The sequence below is a fragment of the Coturnix japonica genome, chromosome 1 (assembly GCF_001577835.2).
Source record: "Coturnix japonica isolate 7356 chromosome 1, Coturnix japonica 2.1, whole genome shotgun sequence".
In the NCBI taxonomy this organism is placed as follows: Eukaryota; Metazoa; Chordata; class Aves; order Galliformes; family Phasianidae; genus Coturnix; species Coturnix japonica.
In genome coordinates this window covers 36,835,039-36,850,788 of record NC_029516.1, presented here as the reverse complement: position 1 = coordinate 36,850,788, position 15,750 = coordinate 36,835,039, and positions in this window count along the sequence as shown.

Here is a 15,750-nt window from a genome sequence, read left to right as displayed (position 1 = left end):
GTCTTTCCAGGCATTATTATCTTGTCTCTGTAGGAGGACTTCCTTGTCCAATCTGGCTGTATTTGATCTAGATGCTCACATGGGTCCAAATCCTGGTAGCTCTTGGGCACTTCATCGTCTTGAAACAGAAATATCTTTCTAACTTGTAACCTTAGTGTGATTACTTTAACATACAAAATGTTTGTATGTTTCCTTTCCATGAAAAGTGAAGCTTGTAACAAAATACTTTGCTCACTCAGGCCAATGACTGTTCTATTAGTAGAACGCAGCCCAGTCATGACAGCTTTATTGTCATGAGCATGCACCTACTGCTTCAATTTCCTTCAACTTACATAACATGTCCTTGCTCTCCAAAGAACATCTCATAGCTTATAGAGCTTAAGAGAAAAAAAACAAAACAGAAGTCCTGCCTTTCAGTATTACCCTTTAAAGGTCTAGGCAGCCCTTCCTGCAATCATACTTTTCATACAAATCATACAATTACTGCAATCATAGCAGTACTGGTTTTTTTGGTTTTTTTTTTGTTTGTTTGTTTGTTTTGGGTTTTTTTTTTCGTTTTTTTTTTTTGTTTGTTTGTTTTTTGTTTTTTTCTGCAGTGTCCAAAAAGAATTCAGGTTCCCTTCTTGTGAAGTACCATTTTGGATAAAAGAGAAACCTTCCTGGTCCATTTCACAAACATTCTTATCTTTTGCCTACGATGATTTACATTATAAAAAATGAGAATAAGTCTGGGAACACAATTTACAACCAGCTGTCAGTTCCTCTGTCAATGCTATCTTCACCCCAATTTCAACTTTTCCTTAACCCATAAAACTTCCAAATATTTTTCAAGTATTTCCTCAAAGTTATCTAATGACTCATTCATCTTTCTATTGCTCCTTGTCATCTCTTACTCCCACAGCATTTCTGGATAGAAGGTCCGGAAACTCTTATATTGTGAGCAAAGATGAATCTCAAACACTTTTCTTTTACTTTTTCTCCTCTTTTTCTTTTTCTTTTTCTTTTTCTTTTTCTTTTTCTTTTCTTTTTTCTTTTTCTTTTTCTTTTCTTTTTCTTTCTTTTTCTTTTCTTTTTTTTTTTTTTTTTTTTCTTTTTCTTTTTCTTTTTCTTTTTTCTTTTTCTTTTTTCTTTTTCTTTTTCTTTTTTCTTTTTCTTTTCTTTCTTTTTCTCTTTCTTTTTCTCTTTCTTTTTCTTTTTCTTTTCTCTGCATATAAGTATTGCAAATAAAACCTGGCGGTTCATAGTACACCAGCGTGTTGCAGTGTCTTAGTGCCCTAGCACTTAGTACCATTAAGGACCTTGTATGCAGCTCTGCACTATGACTTTTCCCTAGTGGCATGGCCACTGCAGTTTTCCCTTTCACTTTTTTCTCTCTCACACACATTCTTTGAACATCCAGTTTGTGCACAAGTAAAGCACTAAACCCACAGCTTTTCTGTGAGTTGTAGATTTTGAAGTTGAAGAAATGCATATGGATTCACTTTCCAAATCTTCAAATTACTTTGATACTTTTGCATGATAATAGATCTTAATTACATTATGAGAAACAGCATTTGCCAACGGGAGGATATAATGTGCTGTTTAATGTGATTAAGGATGCCTCTCAAAAGACAGTATATTTTAACACACTCGCTTAGATTTTGAGATGCAACCTTCAAATCGAATTCTTGTTGGAGTATAAGCTCTTCCATTTAAGCATTTTAAGAAATAATAGGTCTTGTAAAGAATAGGTTGCAGAAGTTAAGTTTTATTCTTAATAATCTGCCAGTTGATTTTCTAAACAGTAATGAAACTGTTTAGTAAAAACTAGTTCTAAATCTCAGTGAAAAGGTTTTCTGTTAGAGGCATGAAAATGTAGGTCCTCAGTGTAGCTAAATAGCACGCGTGGAAGAATAAATATTAGAAACAGTTTCAGTGGAATAGTGTGAAACTGAATGGACTTTTACAGTCACCACTGTTGCCACTTCACATTTAAATCAAAATTGGTAGAAAAAGAACTGAAAGTGATATTTCAGCACAGATGTGCAGTTATTCAGATGTTAAGAAATGAAGTAGAATTCCATCACTCTGCAAGCTTAATTAATTATTTTGGAGCTTAAATCCAACTGCTTTCTCATTAATCCAAAGAAATAAAGACATTGGGTATTTTTATATATCATAATGATATTTTTCATGCTCAGCTCTTCAGAATCATTGTACAGGACACAAATAGTGACAGTGAGTTTCATATGTAAAACTATAAGTATAATCTGATGTTCAGTAAAAAAATATATATAAATTTTCATGCTATACTAGAAGCATACCTACAGTTCTAGTTTTTCAGAAGGGCATAGGTACTTTCAGGCTCACTTTCTCTACAAATCATACCATTGCTAGAACATTAGCTGTTAGTGGACAGCCATCTTCTTGCAGGTCTCGTGGAACTGGTATGCTAACCAGAATCAGGAGAATAATGTAGCCTTTTACTCAAGGAAATGGACTTGAATTAAGGCATCTGTGAACAGTTTCAGGTTCTTATATATTGATCTTAAGTGTATTTTATGTTGCTTGTGATTCCCAATCTGGCACTACAGTCCTTTAATTTGTAGGTCCTTTTCTGTCTTGTATGGTTTTAATTTCTTAAGGAAAGAGCTGTTTGCACAAAGAGAGAAATTTTCTCTTTCCCGCAGAACTCTGCAAAGGGACATCATGTGGGAAAGACTATTTGAAAACTTCTATTCATAAAAAATGATGCTGATACTAATATTGATAAAGAAAGTGTGGACACTGACAAGAGGTGATCTTCTTAAAGTATTATAAACCTTCAAGAACAAAACTCAAACTGCAACCACTGTACAGGCTGATTAGGGAAATTAGTTTTTAATTGTTTTCACAATAATGTTTCCAGCTTGTGTGCAATAATCAAACACCTGTCATTTTTTAAGCTGTGTCTCTTGAGATTTCTAAAGCCTTTTTTGCCAACTTATCTGCAAAGTAGCATACACTTCAGAGCACGCCTTTGGTACACATCTGCTGCTGCTTCTCTTTCTTTGCCAGGGATTCCTTTGGTATAAATTCAATTCTGAGTAAATTTGTAGGTCACAGCAGTACTGAAGAGGTAAACCCATATGAAATTGTAAAGAGACTTGAGAAACAACCTGTGAAGAAACTTGGAGTGTGCAAAAATGTTCTTCATACTACCAACGACATCCAAATAAGTAATAGCACAGACACACCCAAGAAGAATATAATCAATCAGCTATGTTTATCTTTCTTTGGGAACCTATCCATCAAAAATATGTACTGGTGTAGTTCAGAACTTCAGTCTTTTAATTTCTCTTAAGAGAATCCTTTGATGCCAGTTTATCTGATAAGGCAAGCCATTAAGAAATGAGGAAAGAGCTTGGCAGGCAGAATTCTAATCAGTACACTGTACAATTAGTCAAAGCTCTGTCTGGTAAAAAAAAAAAAAAAAAAAAAAGCAATTGCTAATGCAAGGAATGCTCTAGTTGGTCATACAGAAACAAAACACTGAATTTTAAGTGAGATAACTTACCCATGTAGATTGTTGTTACTGAAAGTATTTTATATTTTATATATGTGTACGTATGTTTCTTTGCGTGTATTTATGTAGATAAGATAAGGCAGCTCTAAGAAGGTATTACACATTACAGATTTGCTACACTTGGGGAAATAAGAAAAGACAGCAAAATAGAACAGATTGCTTTTCTCACTCAAGAATACTTTGGACTTGGATGTAAAAAGGACCCTTCGGGATAATGCTTTTGTAAACCTTCAGAATCAGATGTGAATGAGTAACATTATTATAGGCACCAATGACTCCAGGAATATTTTTTTATGAAAAACTATACCTTCTGACAGTACAAAAACAATGTTAGGCTTTGCCACAGTATACATAGTAGGTGTGATAGCTTACAGATCTTCCTACCATAGTCACTGAACTGAGGAGACTATTCTGTCTTAAACTTGGTTTTGTTAAGTAATGAGGTCATTATAAAAAAGCTAGAAGTAAAAGAGCGAACAAAAAATCTTGGATTGAGCAGTCATGGGTTGATCGCATTGATTTAATTGAATAAAAGTATATCTGTAGCTGAAGTTCTCCTGCTTGACTCATTTCCCAACTTCTCTCCTCTAGGGAGAATGTCATTTTTTATTAAGAGTTAAATCAGAATAGCTATTGGTAAGCAAGAGGGAAGGAAAAGCAATGACTCAGGATAACATCCCACAGCAAGTGGTTGAGGGTAGGTTGAAGATGAGTCATTGGAGAGGCTAGATAAAATGCCTTTTGAATTCAGTGAATTATTTTTAAACGAGTTAAGAGGGAGAAAACAAACAAACAAAAAAAAAAACAAAAAAAACACAACACAGACTGAGAAAGAGAATTTCAGTCAGATGAAAAAGGAATGAAAGTACCATTAAAAGGACTAAAGAAGAAATAGAGAAGATGAGAGCCTTTGCTGAATGTTGAAGTCCAATTATGACTGATATTCTTGTATGCAGCCTTGGGTTTTACATACCTTTCTCTTCATTGTAGTGCTTATGCCTGTTATTTAGATTAAATAATGTTTTTGTTTGAATAAAACTTTCTGTTTAATCCGTTTGTCACCAATAACAACCTCTCAAAGGGAAGAACTCAGTCACACTTGAGAATGTTTGATCCAGAAGGTAACCAAGCCTTATCCTGAAAACAGAAAGACTTGATGATTTATGTGGTGGAAGATAAAAGGCGGTAACCAAAAAGCTATCTCTGAATCTTCTCTGAAAGAAGATTCTCCATAAGCCAAAAGGCTTACGGACTGGTGATGACTCTAAGGCTAGGCAGCGCTGAGTGATTGTGTCCATTTTACATAGCTTTTAGCACAATACTTTTTTTCCTTCCTGTGAGGAACCTTGAACTATAGATGGGTGCTTTTATTCTGTTCTTTGCAGTTCACATTGTATGCAGCAATGTGAGGGATTTACAGCAGTCCATCAGAATTATTTTATTTTAAATAATGAAACTGAATGCATCTATCACCTTCCCTGTGGTATGGTTTGAGAGTGTTTAGAGTTTGCAAAGCCTCTGGTGGGAACATAATGTTGGAAAATGAAGTCCATGCTGCCTGTTTCTGGAATAAGCGATCTTCTGACCTCTGCTCAGTGTTGTCTCACATGATATCCATTGCTAAGGAAAAATGTAGGTGAGGCTGAAGAGAAAACATTGAAGGTTTTGTTCACTTTGCGGGATGCACACAGGAGAGTCAGGGGTGCACATTTACTTCGGTCATCAGCAGTTGTCTTATCCCCAGAAAAAGAAACACTACCCTGGGGTTTCTCAAAGCCTCCTGGGATATTCTTCCTGGGAATGCTGGAGATTTTAAATTGAGAAATTGCCCTTCCATTTTGTTAATCCATTGCTTGCTTGTCAGATTTTGCATCTTATGTGCAGGTGAGACAATCTGTGCCCATTGTTTTTCAATTATTTCTACAGAAAAGACATTGAACCACATTTTGCAAAGTTAATCCCAATCTTTATGCTTTGTCCCTTGCAAGACAAAGGGAACTCGAACAACAGGACAAGAAAGGTCAAGGCAAAATTTCATGAAATATTTTTCCAAGAAGCTATGAATAGCTTTTCAAAAGATCGTAAAAGAGAAACCACCATAGTTTTTGCAGAAAGAAAAAAAAAAGAAAAGAAAAAAAAAAAAAAGAGGAGAGCTAGCAGAAATATGTTGATGTGGGAGGTATGGGTTATTTAGCAAGCTGCCACTGTATCAACGAAGTGCATCAGATGGAAATGAAATTGAGATAATTCATAAACATTTATTATCATTTTGTATCTTTCATTACACTATAGAATCACATGTAAAGGACATAAAGGCTTAACGAACTGGAAACTGGTTCTACCCTGGAGCACTAGTATCCCATAGTGGGGATTTTCAGATGCAGCTTAAATTTCAACTGATAAGTGGAAATAAATCATAAAACTAATTAATTGTAAAAAGTAATTCTTCATGATGATTATTTTGTTTAGTGTTCATGCCCAAGCATGAAAAAATATGATGCGGAGTTGTGTGGGTTCTCAGGAAGGATGGCTGTTGGATGGCACATCTCTCTTATTCATATAGAATTCAGAGACCAAAGGGGAAAGGCTCAGGAAATTATTTGGAGTGAACCATGAAACTGGGAAGCGTAGAGGAAAAGGAAAAAGTAAAAGAAAAAAATATATATTATAACACCGGGCAAAGCAACTGAACATAGTGAAAATGAAGCATTAAACAGTATGTGGAAGAGTATATTTCATGCATGAGAAATGGAAGGGCAAAATTTATAATCAGGCATGCAAGAAGTCAGGCTCAGCTTGCTCCTCACTAAAAGCTTCCCCACCCAGCTGTCTGTTCTCATAAAGCTTATAGGAATTTAATTTGATGCATCTTCTCTCTAGGGAAAACAAAAAGACATACCATATACAGTGAGGAATTGTGAAATTTATGGTTATATTTAAAATGAAATATATTTCATTATCTCACTGGAGAAATCTTGTTGATGTTGTTAATACAGTAATTTATGGCTGGAATTTCTAACTGAAGCAACTGAGATTAGTTACGAATCATGAGTTACATTTGTTAGGAAAGAAATCCAGTTGGAATTTACAGAATTCATCTGATTCTAGTTTTTCCTCATTTTGATGTAAAATTGTATCCTAAATAAACAAATTTGTATTCAAGTACTGCAACTGCATAGATCAGGAAGCCAAATCAAGGCACATCAGTGCGACTTTTTCATTTAGAAAAGCCAGGATAAAAAGGGCAGGAATTATCTGAAATAAGTTGTTTGAACCATCTCTGTTTTTTGTTTTGTTTTTTGTGTGTGTGTGTGTGTTTTTCTTTCTTTTTTTTTTTTTTTTTGGTAATAAAAATTATAATAGTAATAAAATACCAAATTTATTTGAATTGCTTGGCAATTAGTGAGAAAATCAGCTGGTAGTTCTCTGAAATCTATCAGTTAAAAAAAAAAATCATTTAAGTCCATTTAATGAGAAGTCCGTGTCGTTAAAAATCAAAGCAAAAAGAACTTTCCTTGAGTCTTTACATTTATTAATACCCCCTAGGAGTATTTATACATACTTAATTCAAAACAAATATTTCACTAGATTCCCTCATATCTACTAAAGAGTGACCTTACTAGTGGTTTTCTCCACAGGAAAACTAATAAGTTATCTTTTCTTTTTGCAACTATGTATTTTCATAAATATTTAAATCATATTTCTAAAAAAAAATTCTTAAGTGTTAAATTTAGTTGAAGCTGCCCAGTGATGGAAAAAATGAGTGAAAGCAGAAGAGGTGTCTCACATAAACATAAACAAAGCAAGGACAAAAACAAAAAAGGGTAAAGTTGGGTGTCATTTAACGATGTGCTGCCTTTATATTGTGACATTTTCAATCCATCCACCAAAAATCTGAGTAAAAGATCAGAAATGCAATCACACTACAAAACTTAACACATCTCTATCCTCAGTGGGACACATGGGAAATAACTGAAGCTTATAAAAGACAAGAAGGGAAAGAATAATAAAAGGCCTGTGTCTGGGCAAAGAATCCAATAGGGTATTCCTTAGTAAAGAGGAGGATACATTGGAACTTTCATCTCTTAACAGATACTCACTAAGTTAAGGCTGATGCAAGCAGCTTGCAGAGTGAATTTAGCAATCAGTTATATATATATGTATATTTAATCTTTTTAAAAATAATCTTTAAGCTTTTCCAACTTATACAAATTTGTCATTGCTGTACAAGATTATAGTGGAGCTGAGAATTTTTGCTATATATCCAAAAATCAGAGCTTAGTTCTCACTTCATACTTATATCAAAGATGACCTTCAGTGCCCGAGCTGTGAGTGAGTCAGGTTACTAGGTGAGGAAACACAGGGGAATGGAATTTTGCTTGTACACCACTGGCTATAAAACTCTTATCATTTAACAGCTCTTACTCAACAAGCTGTGTTGGTTTAAGAGGGGCAATCTGTATATCATGTAAATTTATGTATATTTTAGCCATACTAGTGATTATCATCATTATTTTTGAGATTTCTAGCTGTTATAAGCTTGCTTATAGCATAATCATTAAATGATTCATTATTCCATCATAGTGCCTATCCAAGTCTTCTTGAAGATGTTTTTTTTGTAGCACACAGAGTTGTGGGCATAAAGGTTCCAGCCATAAATCAATGCCTTGATATACCTTCTGTATATACAAGGTAGCCTACAAACACACTAAAGTGAAGCAACTTACTTCAGAAGATCTTGCAGTTGACTTTGATACGATCTGCTCTTACCTGCCTTTGTAGCACTTCTGTAGCACAGTGCAGGAGAATGTGCTGCATACTCAGTTGGATCCACAGGGAATATCATGTCCCATAGTAAAGAATTTGAACACAACTGCCACTGGCATCAATGAAGCTGTAAAATCAAACAATCTTTAAAGCACCCTAAAGATAAAAGCTACTGTCTTTTTGTATTATTTTTTTTTCTTTGCTGGTGATTTGTGATGAGTGGATTAAATGTCAGTCTTTCAGCTACTTCATGAATCTCAGAATGGATCTTCTGCTGATTCTTTAAGGTATCTGAACCTTGATTTCTACAGATAGCTCAAAGTAGGTTCCTGATCACAGCTACTACTTTTCATGGTGTAGTTCGATTGCCCTGACATTTGCTGGAGAAGCAATACGGCTAGGCACGAACAGCCCAGGTGGATCCTGTTGTGCATTGAAGGTAACATTCTGATGTGAGTGGTGGAGGTGCCAGTGAGGATAAACATGCTGCTGGCTGTTGTCCTCATAAATTAAGGAGGACTCATTGGGAACATGAAGGTTGTGAGCAACCTTGGTTACAGTGACCATGAGACAGTAGAATTCATGATTTTGCATGGAAAGAACAGGGCAATGAGTAGGATAGCAACCCTGGACTTCCGGAAAGCTATTTTGTCCTCTTTAAGGAACTACTTGGAGGTTTTGCAAAAATTAGAGAACTGGAAGGTAAGGGGGCCTAAGAGAGCTCATTGATTAAAAAGAACATGGCCAGCTGGTTTCTGGCTTCTGCTGGGCGCTGATGAGGCCACATCTGGAGTCCTGTGTCCAGGTCTGGGCTTCTCAGTTCAAGAACGGCAGGGAACTGCTGGAGAGAGTCCAGTGAAGGGCTACAAAGATTATAAGGGACCTGAAGCATCTCCCTTATGAGGAAAGGCTGAGAGCCCTGGGACTGTTCAGCCTGGAGAAGACTGAGGTAGAATCTTGTCAGTGCTTACAAATATCTAAAGGATGGGAGTCAAGAGAATGGGGACAGGCTCTTTGCATTGGTACCCAGAGACAGGATAAGAGGCAGGGGCACACAGTAAATTCTATCTGCATGAGAGGGAAAAAAGACACTTCTTTACAATGAGGGAGAAAGAGTACTGAAACAATCTGCCTTGAGTGCTTGTGGAATCTCCTTCCCTGGAGATAGTTAAAACCTTCCCAGATGCTTTCCTGTGTAACCTCTCCCTGCTGGCCACCCCTTTTTTAATGCAGTCCAGAACACAGTTGACCTTATGGGCTGCAAGCGCACACTGCTGGCTTATGCCCAGCTTCTTGTCCATCAGGACCCCCAAGTCCTTCTTTGCAGGGCTGCTCTCAAAGTGTTCTTCTCCCAGTTTATATAAATACCTGGGATTGCCCTGGCCCAAGTACAACACCTTGCACTTGGCCTTGTTGAACCTCATTAGGTTATCATGGGCCCACTTCTCCAGCCTGTCCAGGTCGCTCTGGATGGCTTACCTTCCCTCCATTATATCAAAGAGTAGCACAAGGAGTTCATTCATCCAGCTTAAAATCTAAAATGTGCTCTTCAGGTGACAGTCCCTTTTCCCTGAATGTAGTTGTTCCATGCTATTAGGTATCTAGATCCTCTGAAATGGATGTATGTTTTATCATAAGCCACTTGATACAGGATGATTAGATGATAAGAGATAATGAATATTCTAAACAAGACAAAAAATATTCCTTGCACATGTCCAAGGTGATTGATGTTGCTATGTCATGTCTGCGATCCATTATCTTTTGAAGTCAACTGGTAATGATCTGGCTTTACTGAGATTAAATGAGGCTTACTGAGCACTATGGATGTTTTAATATTGTATTAGGTCACTTTCTCTAGTAGTTAAACTCATAAAAATTCCTCTTGTTAGCAGGAAAAAGAAAATTAATAAGAAGCACTCTGCTCTTTGAAGGAATATAGCTCTCCACGGTTAATCAAAGCCACTTGTAAGCAATTTTTTGTAGTTTCATATAAATATCAGTTAAGATTGTACAGGTGTTACCATCTCTGTCTTACACTGGTAAAACATTGTTCTTCACAATCAATTCTTTGAGAACTGTATTTATTTTTTCTAACACTGCTGATTAATCTAAGTGCCACCATAAAACACACCACCTCAGGAAGAAGCACCAGGATGAACATTAGCAAGAGTTATAGATATAACGTTGATACCAAATATCATCTGTCTCTGGCACCTGGTTATTTTGTGAAGAAACTGTGAACTAGTACTGAGGAGTTAATTCACGTAATTTTATTGAATATTATCGTGAACATCCAGTTCTGTGTGTACTAGTACTGAGATTTTGAGGTGTAATTCCATTGACTTACCAAAATTTACAAGTCCTAAAATGTATTTGAATATCTGGACTTCCAGTAACCTCCAAAGGTGATGGAGGAAGTTTCTTATATACCTGGATATACTGCACTCAACTGAAACTTTTTGCAGTTCCTCACATGCATCCTTTTCTCCAGATCATGCTTCCTCGCTTATTCACTTTCTTCTCTTTGACTGAATATCAACGCTCTCCTTAGCCGCTCGTCAAAGCACAATCCTTACCCAGCAAAAATTTGCTTTGGAGATTTGTGACGGTAATAAGGCTCAGTGCTAAAGCATTTCTTCCAAAGTGCATCTGATTTACAGCACTTGGAAAAAGGAATTAAAAGTAACAGATTTCTATGTGTGTTACTGTTGGCTTTCCCTCAAGCCTTTGCATGAGCAGAATTTCATTTTGATGTTTCCAGTTGTCATCATGACAAACTGATAGCCGATGAAGCTGCAGTCTAAATATTTTACTGGCACATCTGTTGGTTCTCTTCTGCTTATTGTTGGTTGAATTTTATTTATTTATTTGTTTATTTATTTTTCCATTGATTTGTGTGGTCGATTGTTTCTTATTCCAAGCAAATGCATATATATATATAAAAGTAAGATTGGGGTACAACTCAAGAACATTCTTTCACAATTCCTGCTAACTTCTTTTCATCTCATACATAGCATAACAGCAAGGCTACACATTTGAAGTATTTCAGATATATTCTATTATTCACTACACCCTTCCCATATAGGGAAGCATTATGATTATTAAACAGCATCTCTAATTTTGAATGATGATTAAATTAAAACATCACAAAGTGTCAGCTTTTCACTTTATTTTTGTTTTACTGATTAATACAATGACCAAGCTGTCTTATCCTCTTTTAGGTTGCCATTTAGTCTTTTAGCTATGACTCATACATTAAAAATAAATTATCAATATTTATGTGTATCTTGAGTGTGCTCTTACAAGGAAAGAGGAAGATGTTCTCTCAGATGATCTAAAGCATTCTGTAGGCAAGCTATTTTTAAAAAATTGCCTTTTTTTTTTTTTTAGTAAGTGAGATCCTGATACTGTGGGAATATTTGACTGCTTGCATTCTTGGCATTGATTCCATCCACCTCAGGTAAAGTTATTTATTATTATGCTTATTGGTGCACTATAGCTACTTAAGGACATAGTTTACTTTTTCACCTACTGCAGCATAAACTTAAACACCTTCATTTTTCTTTTCACACAGAAATCACATTCCTAAAGAAAGTATGCTTTAGTTTTAAAAGTTACAGAAATGCCTGAACAGGCTTGTCATATAGACTCCAAACTAAATATTTTCTGCCCTGCTACTAAGCATTGTAAAGTCAAAAGAAATAAGTAATCATCTTCCAAACTGATGAAATATCTCTCTCTATATATTTACCAGCTGATAAAGATATTAGTCTAATTGCTCCTTCCACATTAGGAAAAGCAGTTAAAAATGCAATCCAAAATATATGAGAGAAGTAAATATAACCAGTATTTCTTCTAGTAGTAGATATGTATGCTGTTTTATTTTACCTTGTAACCAGCAAGTCAGAAAAGTGTAAAATGGGATTTTGGATGCTTATTTTGGTTTTTGCTCTGTCAGCTGGTGAGGACGCAACGACACACTTTGGCTCATTACTTCTAAGCATGACTGATTCATTTTTGATGGAAAAAATGGCACAACACTACAAATTAGTCAACTGGAGCTATAATTGAACAAAAGTGGAGTACATGAAAGGCTTACTTTGAATGCCCAGATAAATCCACTTGACTTTCACTACTAACATTTGACAAAGCTGGCAAATCTCTACTGCTATAAAAGCTTAAGACATGCACAAGTCTTTGAGGCCATATTTGTCAGAACAAGTCATGGAAAATATTGGCTGTTTCAGAGTGGGAAGGTGAACAGCATGAAAAGTGATTAGTGTCTGTGAGGTTATATCTGACTTTTACTTAGTGAATTATAAAGAATACAAGCTCTAGGATGTTTTTCTTGATTTCAGACTATCACTTCTGCACATCAAAAGATCCTCAAAATAGTCTGTACTGCATTGACTATATTTATAAAGTAATCTCTTAGAATTTACCATAGTACTTTATTTTTTGATTCAGTGTTACAGTGAGAAGTATGTTAAGGACCTTACTCACATAAATGAAACAAAAGGTTTGGAAACAAAAACAAATCAATTTTGGAACAAAATTATGACAACATAAAAACATGACACTTTACAGAAGAAAAGAATGTGTACAAATTATCAGTAATTGGAGATATACTGCAGTCTTTCCATCTTAGATGGGAACTAACAGTGGTACTGTCTGACCAGAATTACAGGTGACTGCTACAGGAATGCACTGAACCCATTTGCCTGAATTCTCAGTTAAAAGAGAAAAACAAATACTCTGAAGACCTACAGAGGGAAATCCAGTCCACCTAATGCAGCTGCTTTCCTTTTTTTAATGATGCAGATACAATCAACATGGCTTTTGCTAAAATCCAAATCTCAGCAGAACTCTACTTGTTAGACAGTCATTAATTATCAAGAACTAATCTTAAGTGACAGGAAGTACAGAGAGTCCTGTAAATCAGATGGACTACAATACTACTTAGAAAAGAGACAATTTTAGGACCAAATTTGTAATTTAGAAAGGATTTAGTGCATGACCAAATCCCAATATACTCTACCTACTCACAAAACTGCTATGGGGAGACCTGAGAAGGAAATGTGAAGTGGAAGTAAGCAGCATTCTGAATGAAGAACTTCTCTCCGAATGACAGTATGCTGAGAAAATTTCACAGTTACTTCTATCTATCTGTAGTCTTTCTCTCATTACTCATTTCAGAAACATTATCTTTGATTGTATATTCTTACATATTGTACTTATGCTGACTCTATGGGTTAATTATGTGAATAGAAAATGTTAAAATGTAATACAGAAACATATGATACTGCTGTGAAAGCATTTTTTTTTCTGTGATTTACACTTCTTCCATTAGCAGTTCATCATTTTTCACACTTTCACCTAACAAGTCTTCTGCACTATTCAGCATTGCAGTAATAACACTGAATTATAGAATGCAGAGTCATTGTCTGGCATCTTGCAAACCTGCACTGAACTTTTACCTAATCGACTTCTTCAAGCTTGTTTGATCCCTGCTTACATTTCAGCCTGGCTGTATGCCTGTAACTAGCTGCAGGTAGGATTTTAACTGGTTACTGAATGATAGCAAAAGCAGGTTAAGATTTCGGTTTGGTCTTAAAAGCATAAGTAGCTTTAACTGGAAAAGGGCTACTATTAAACAAATTTACAGCTTATATTAATTGCCCAAACACAATTGCAGCAATTCTGAGCATCACAATCTCAAACCTCCTGCCACCTCATAGAATTGCCATCCCTGATTTAAAGGTGTAGGTCTGCCAAATTATGCAATAATACACCAAAATTCATCTGCCTAAGACAATCAGTCATGAACTGAAATGCTGAAAAACAGGAATTTAAGCACCCACTATTTTTATTAGAGATCAATGTCTAAATCTAGGTAGGTAGGCAATTTCTGATTAACAAAGTAATCCTCTCCTACTAATTGAATAACAGAATTATAGAATCACTGAATCACATAATTCTTTAGGTTGGAAGGGACTTTGAAGTTCATCTCATTCCAACCCCGTACTGCACATCTCCCACAAGATATGGCAGTCAAGGGCCCCATCCAACCTAGCACCGAATGCCTCAAGGGATGGAGCACCCAAAGGTGCTTTAAGAAACCTGTTTTGTTGCCTAACTACCCTCTGTGTAAAGAATTTCTTTCTAATATCTAATCTAAATTTCCACTCTATTAGTTAAAAACCATTATGAATTATCCTGTCACCATCAGACAGTGTAAAAAGTTGGTCTCCCTCTTGCTTACAAAATCCCTTTAAATAATGAAAGGCTGCAACAAGGTCTTGCCAAAGCCTTTTCTCTTCTGAACAAGCTCAGCTTCCCTTAGCTTCTCTCTGCAGGAGAGCCCATTGTATATGTGTGCTGAACCTCATTCAGTTCTTGTGGGCCTGCTTTTCTAGCCAGTACACAGGTCCCTCCCTTCTACTGTATCAACTGCACCATTCAGCTTGGTGTCATCACATGGGTCCCAAGACTGATGACTGCCCCTGGGGGACACCATTCATCACCAGACTCCACCTGGACATAGAGCCATTGAGCACAAGTCTCTGCCTACAACCATTCAACCAATTCCTTATCCTCCAAATAGCCCTGCCTTCAAATCCATATCTCTCTAATTAAGTGTTAAGGATGTGGTGAGGGACCATGTGTAAATTGCAGAATTCCATGTAGGAGACATCAGTTGAGTTAGAAAATAAATTAGATCCTGAGTATGTAGCAAATTATTCCTGGGACTGAAGTCCACAGGAACTTCAGAGAACTCTTTTCCAACTTTTCACCTTGGTATAGAGCAACAACAAATATAAAACACAAACAATAGAAAAGCATATTAAGATCTATTATAATCCCATTATAGAGGATTATTATCTTCTACTTAATGGATGCTTTCTTTGAGCATTAAATATTCTGTGAGTATGAACCTACATGCAACATTCTCTTTAAATGCTAGAACATACATTCTTTTAAAGAAAAAATTTGAAGTTATATGCCTTGTTGTATGGAAAGCTACAAAAAAAAAAAAAAAAAAAAAAAAAGATTAATTTAAACTGGAATTTTAGGCTGCTACTTATGAAATTGTCTTGAATACCTGGAATTTATTTCCTCTTGCTAATACAATGAAACAAGAAGAATAGGCAATTTCTTAAAACTTCTATGAATTATGATTTTCTTCTGCTTTTCTGCTATCCACTCTTCACATTCCCAAAAGCAATAGAAATGACAACCAAACACATCCAAAGAAAGCCATTTTGTACAGTTAATGAAACAGTGCAGAGAGGAACCTGCTCCTGAAATAAATAGCAGGTTTCCTGTGATCAAATATTCTGATTTCTGTTCCAGATCACTCCCACACAATTACAAGGAGCCTGTTGTGATTTATGAACTGCAGAAAATTGTAGGATTTGGAAGTGTTTCTTCCAGCTGCA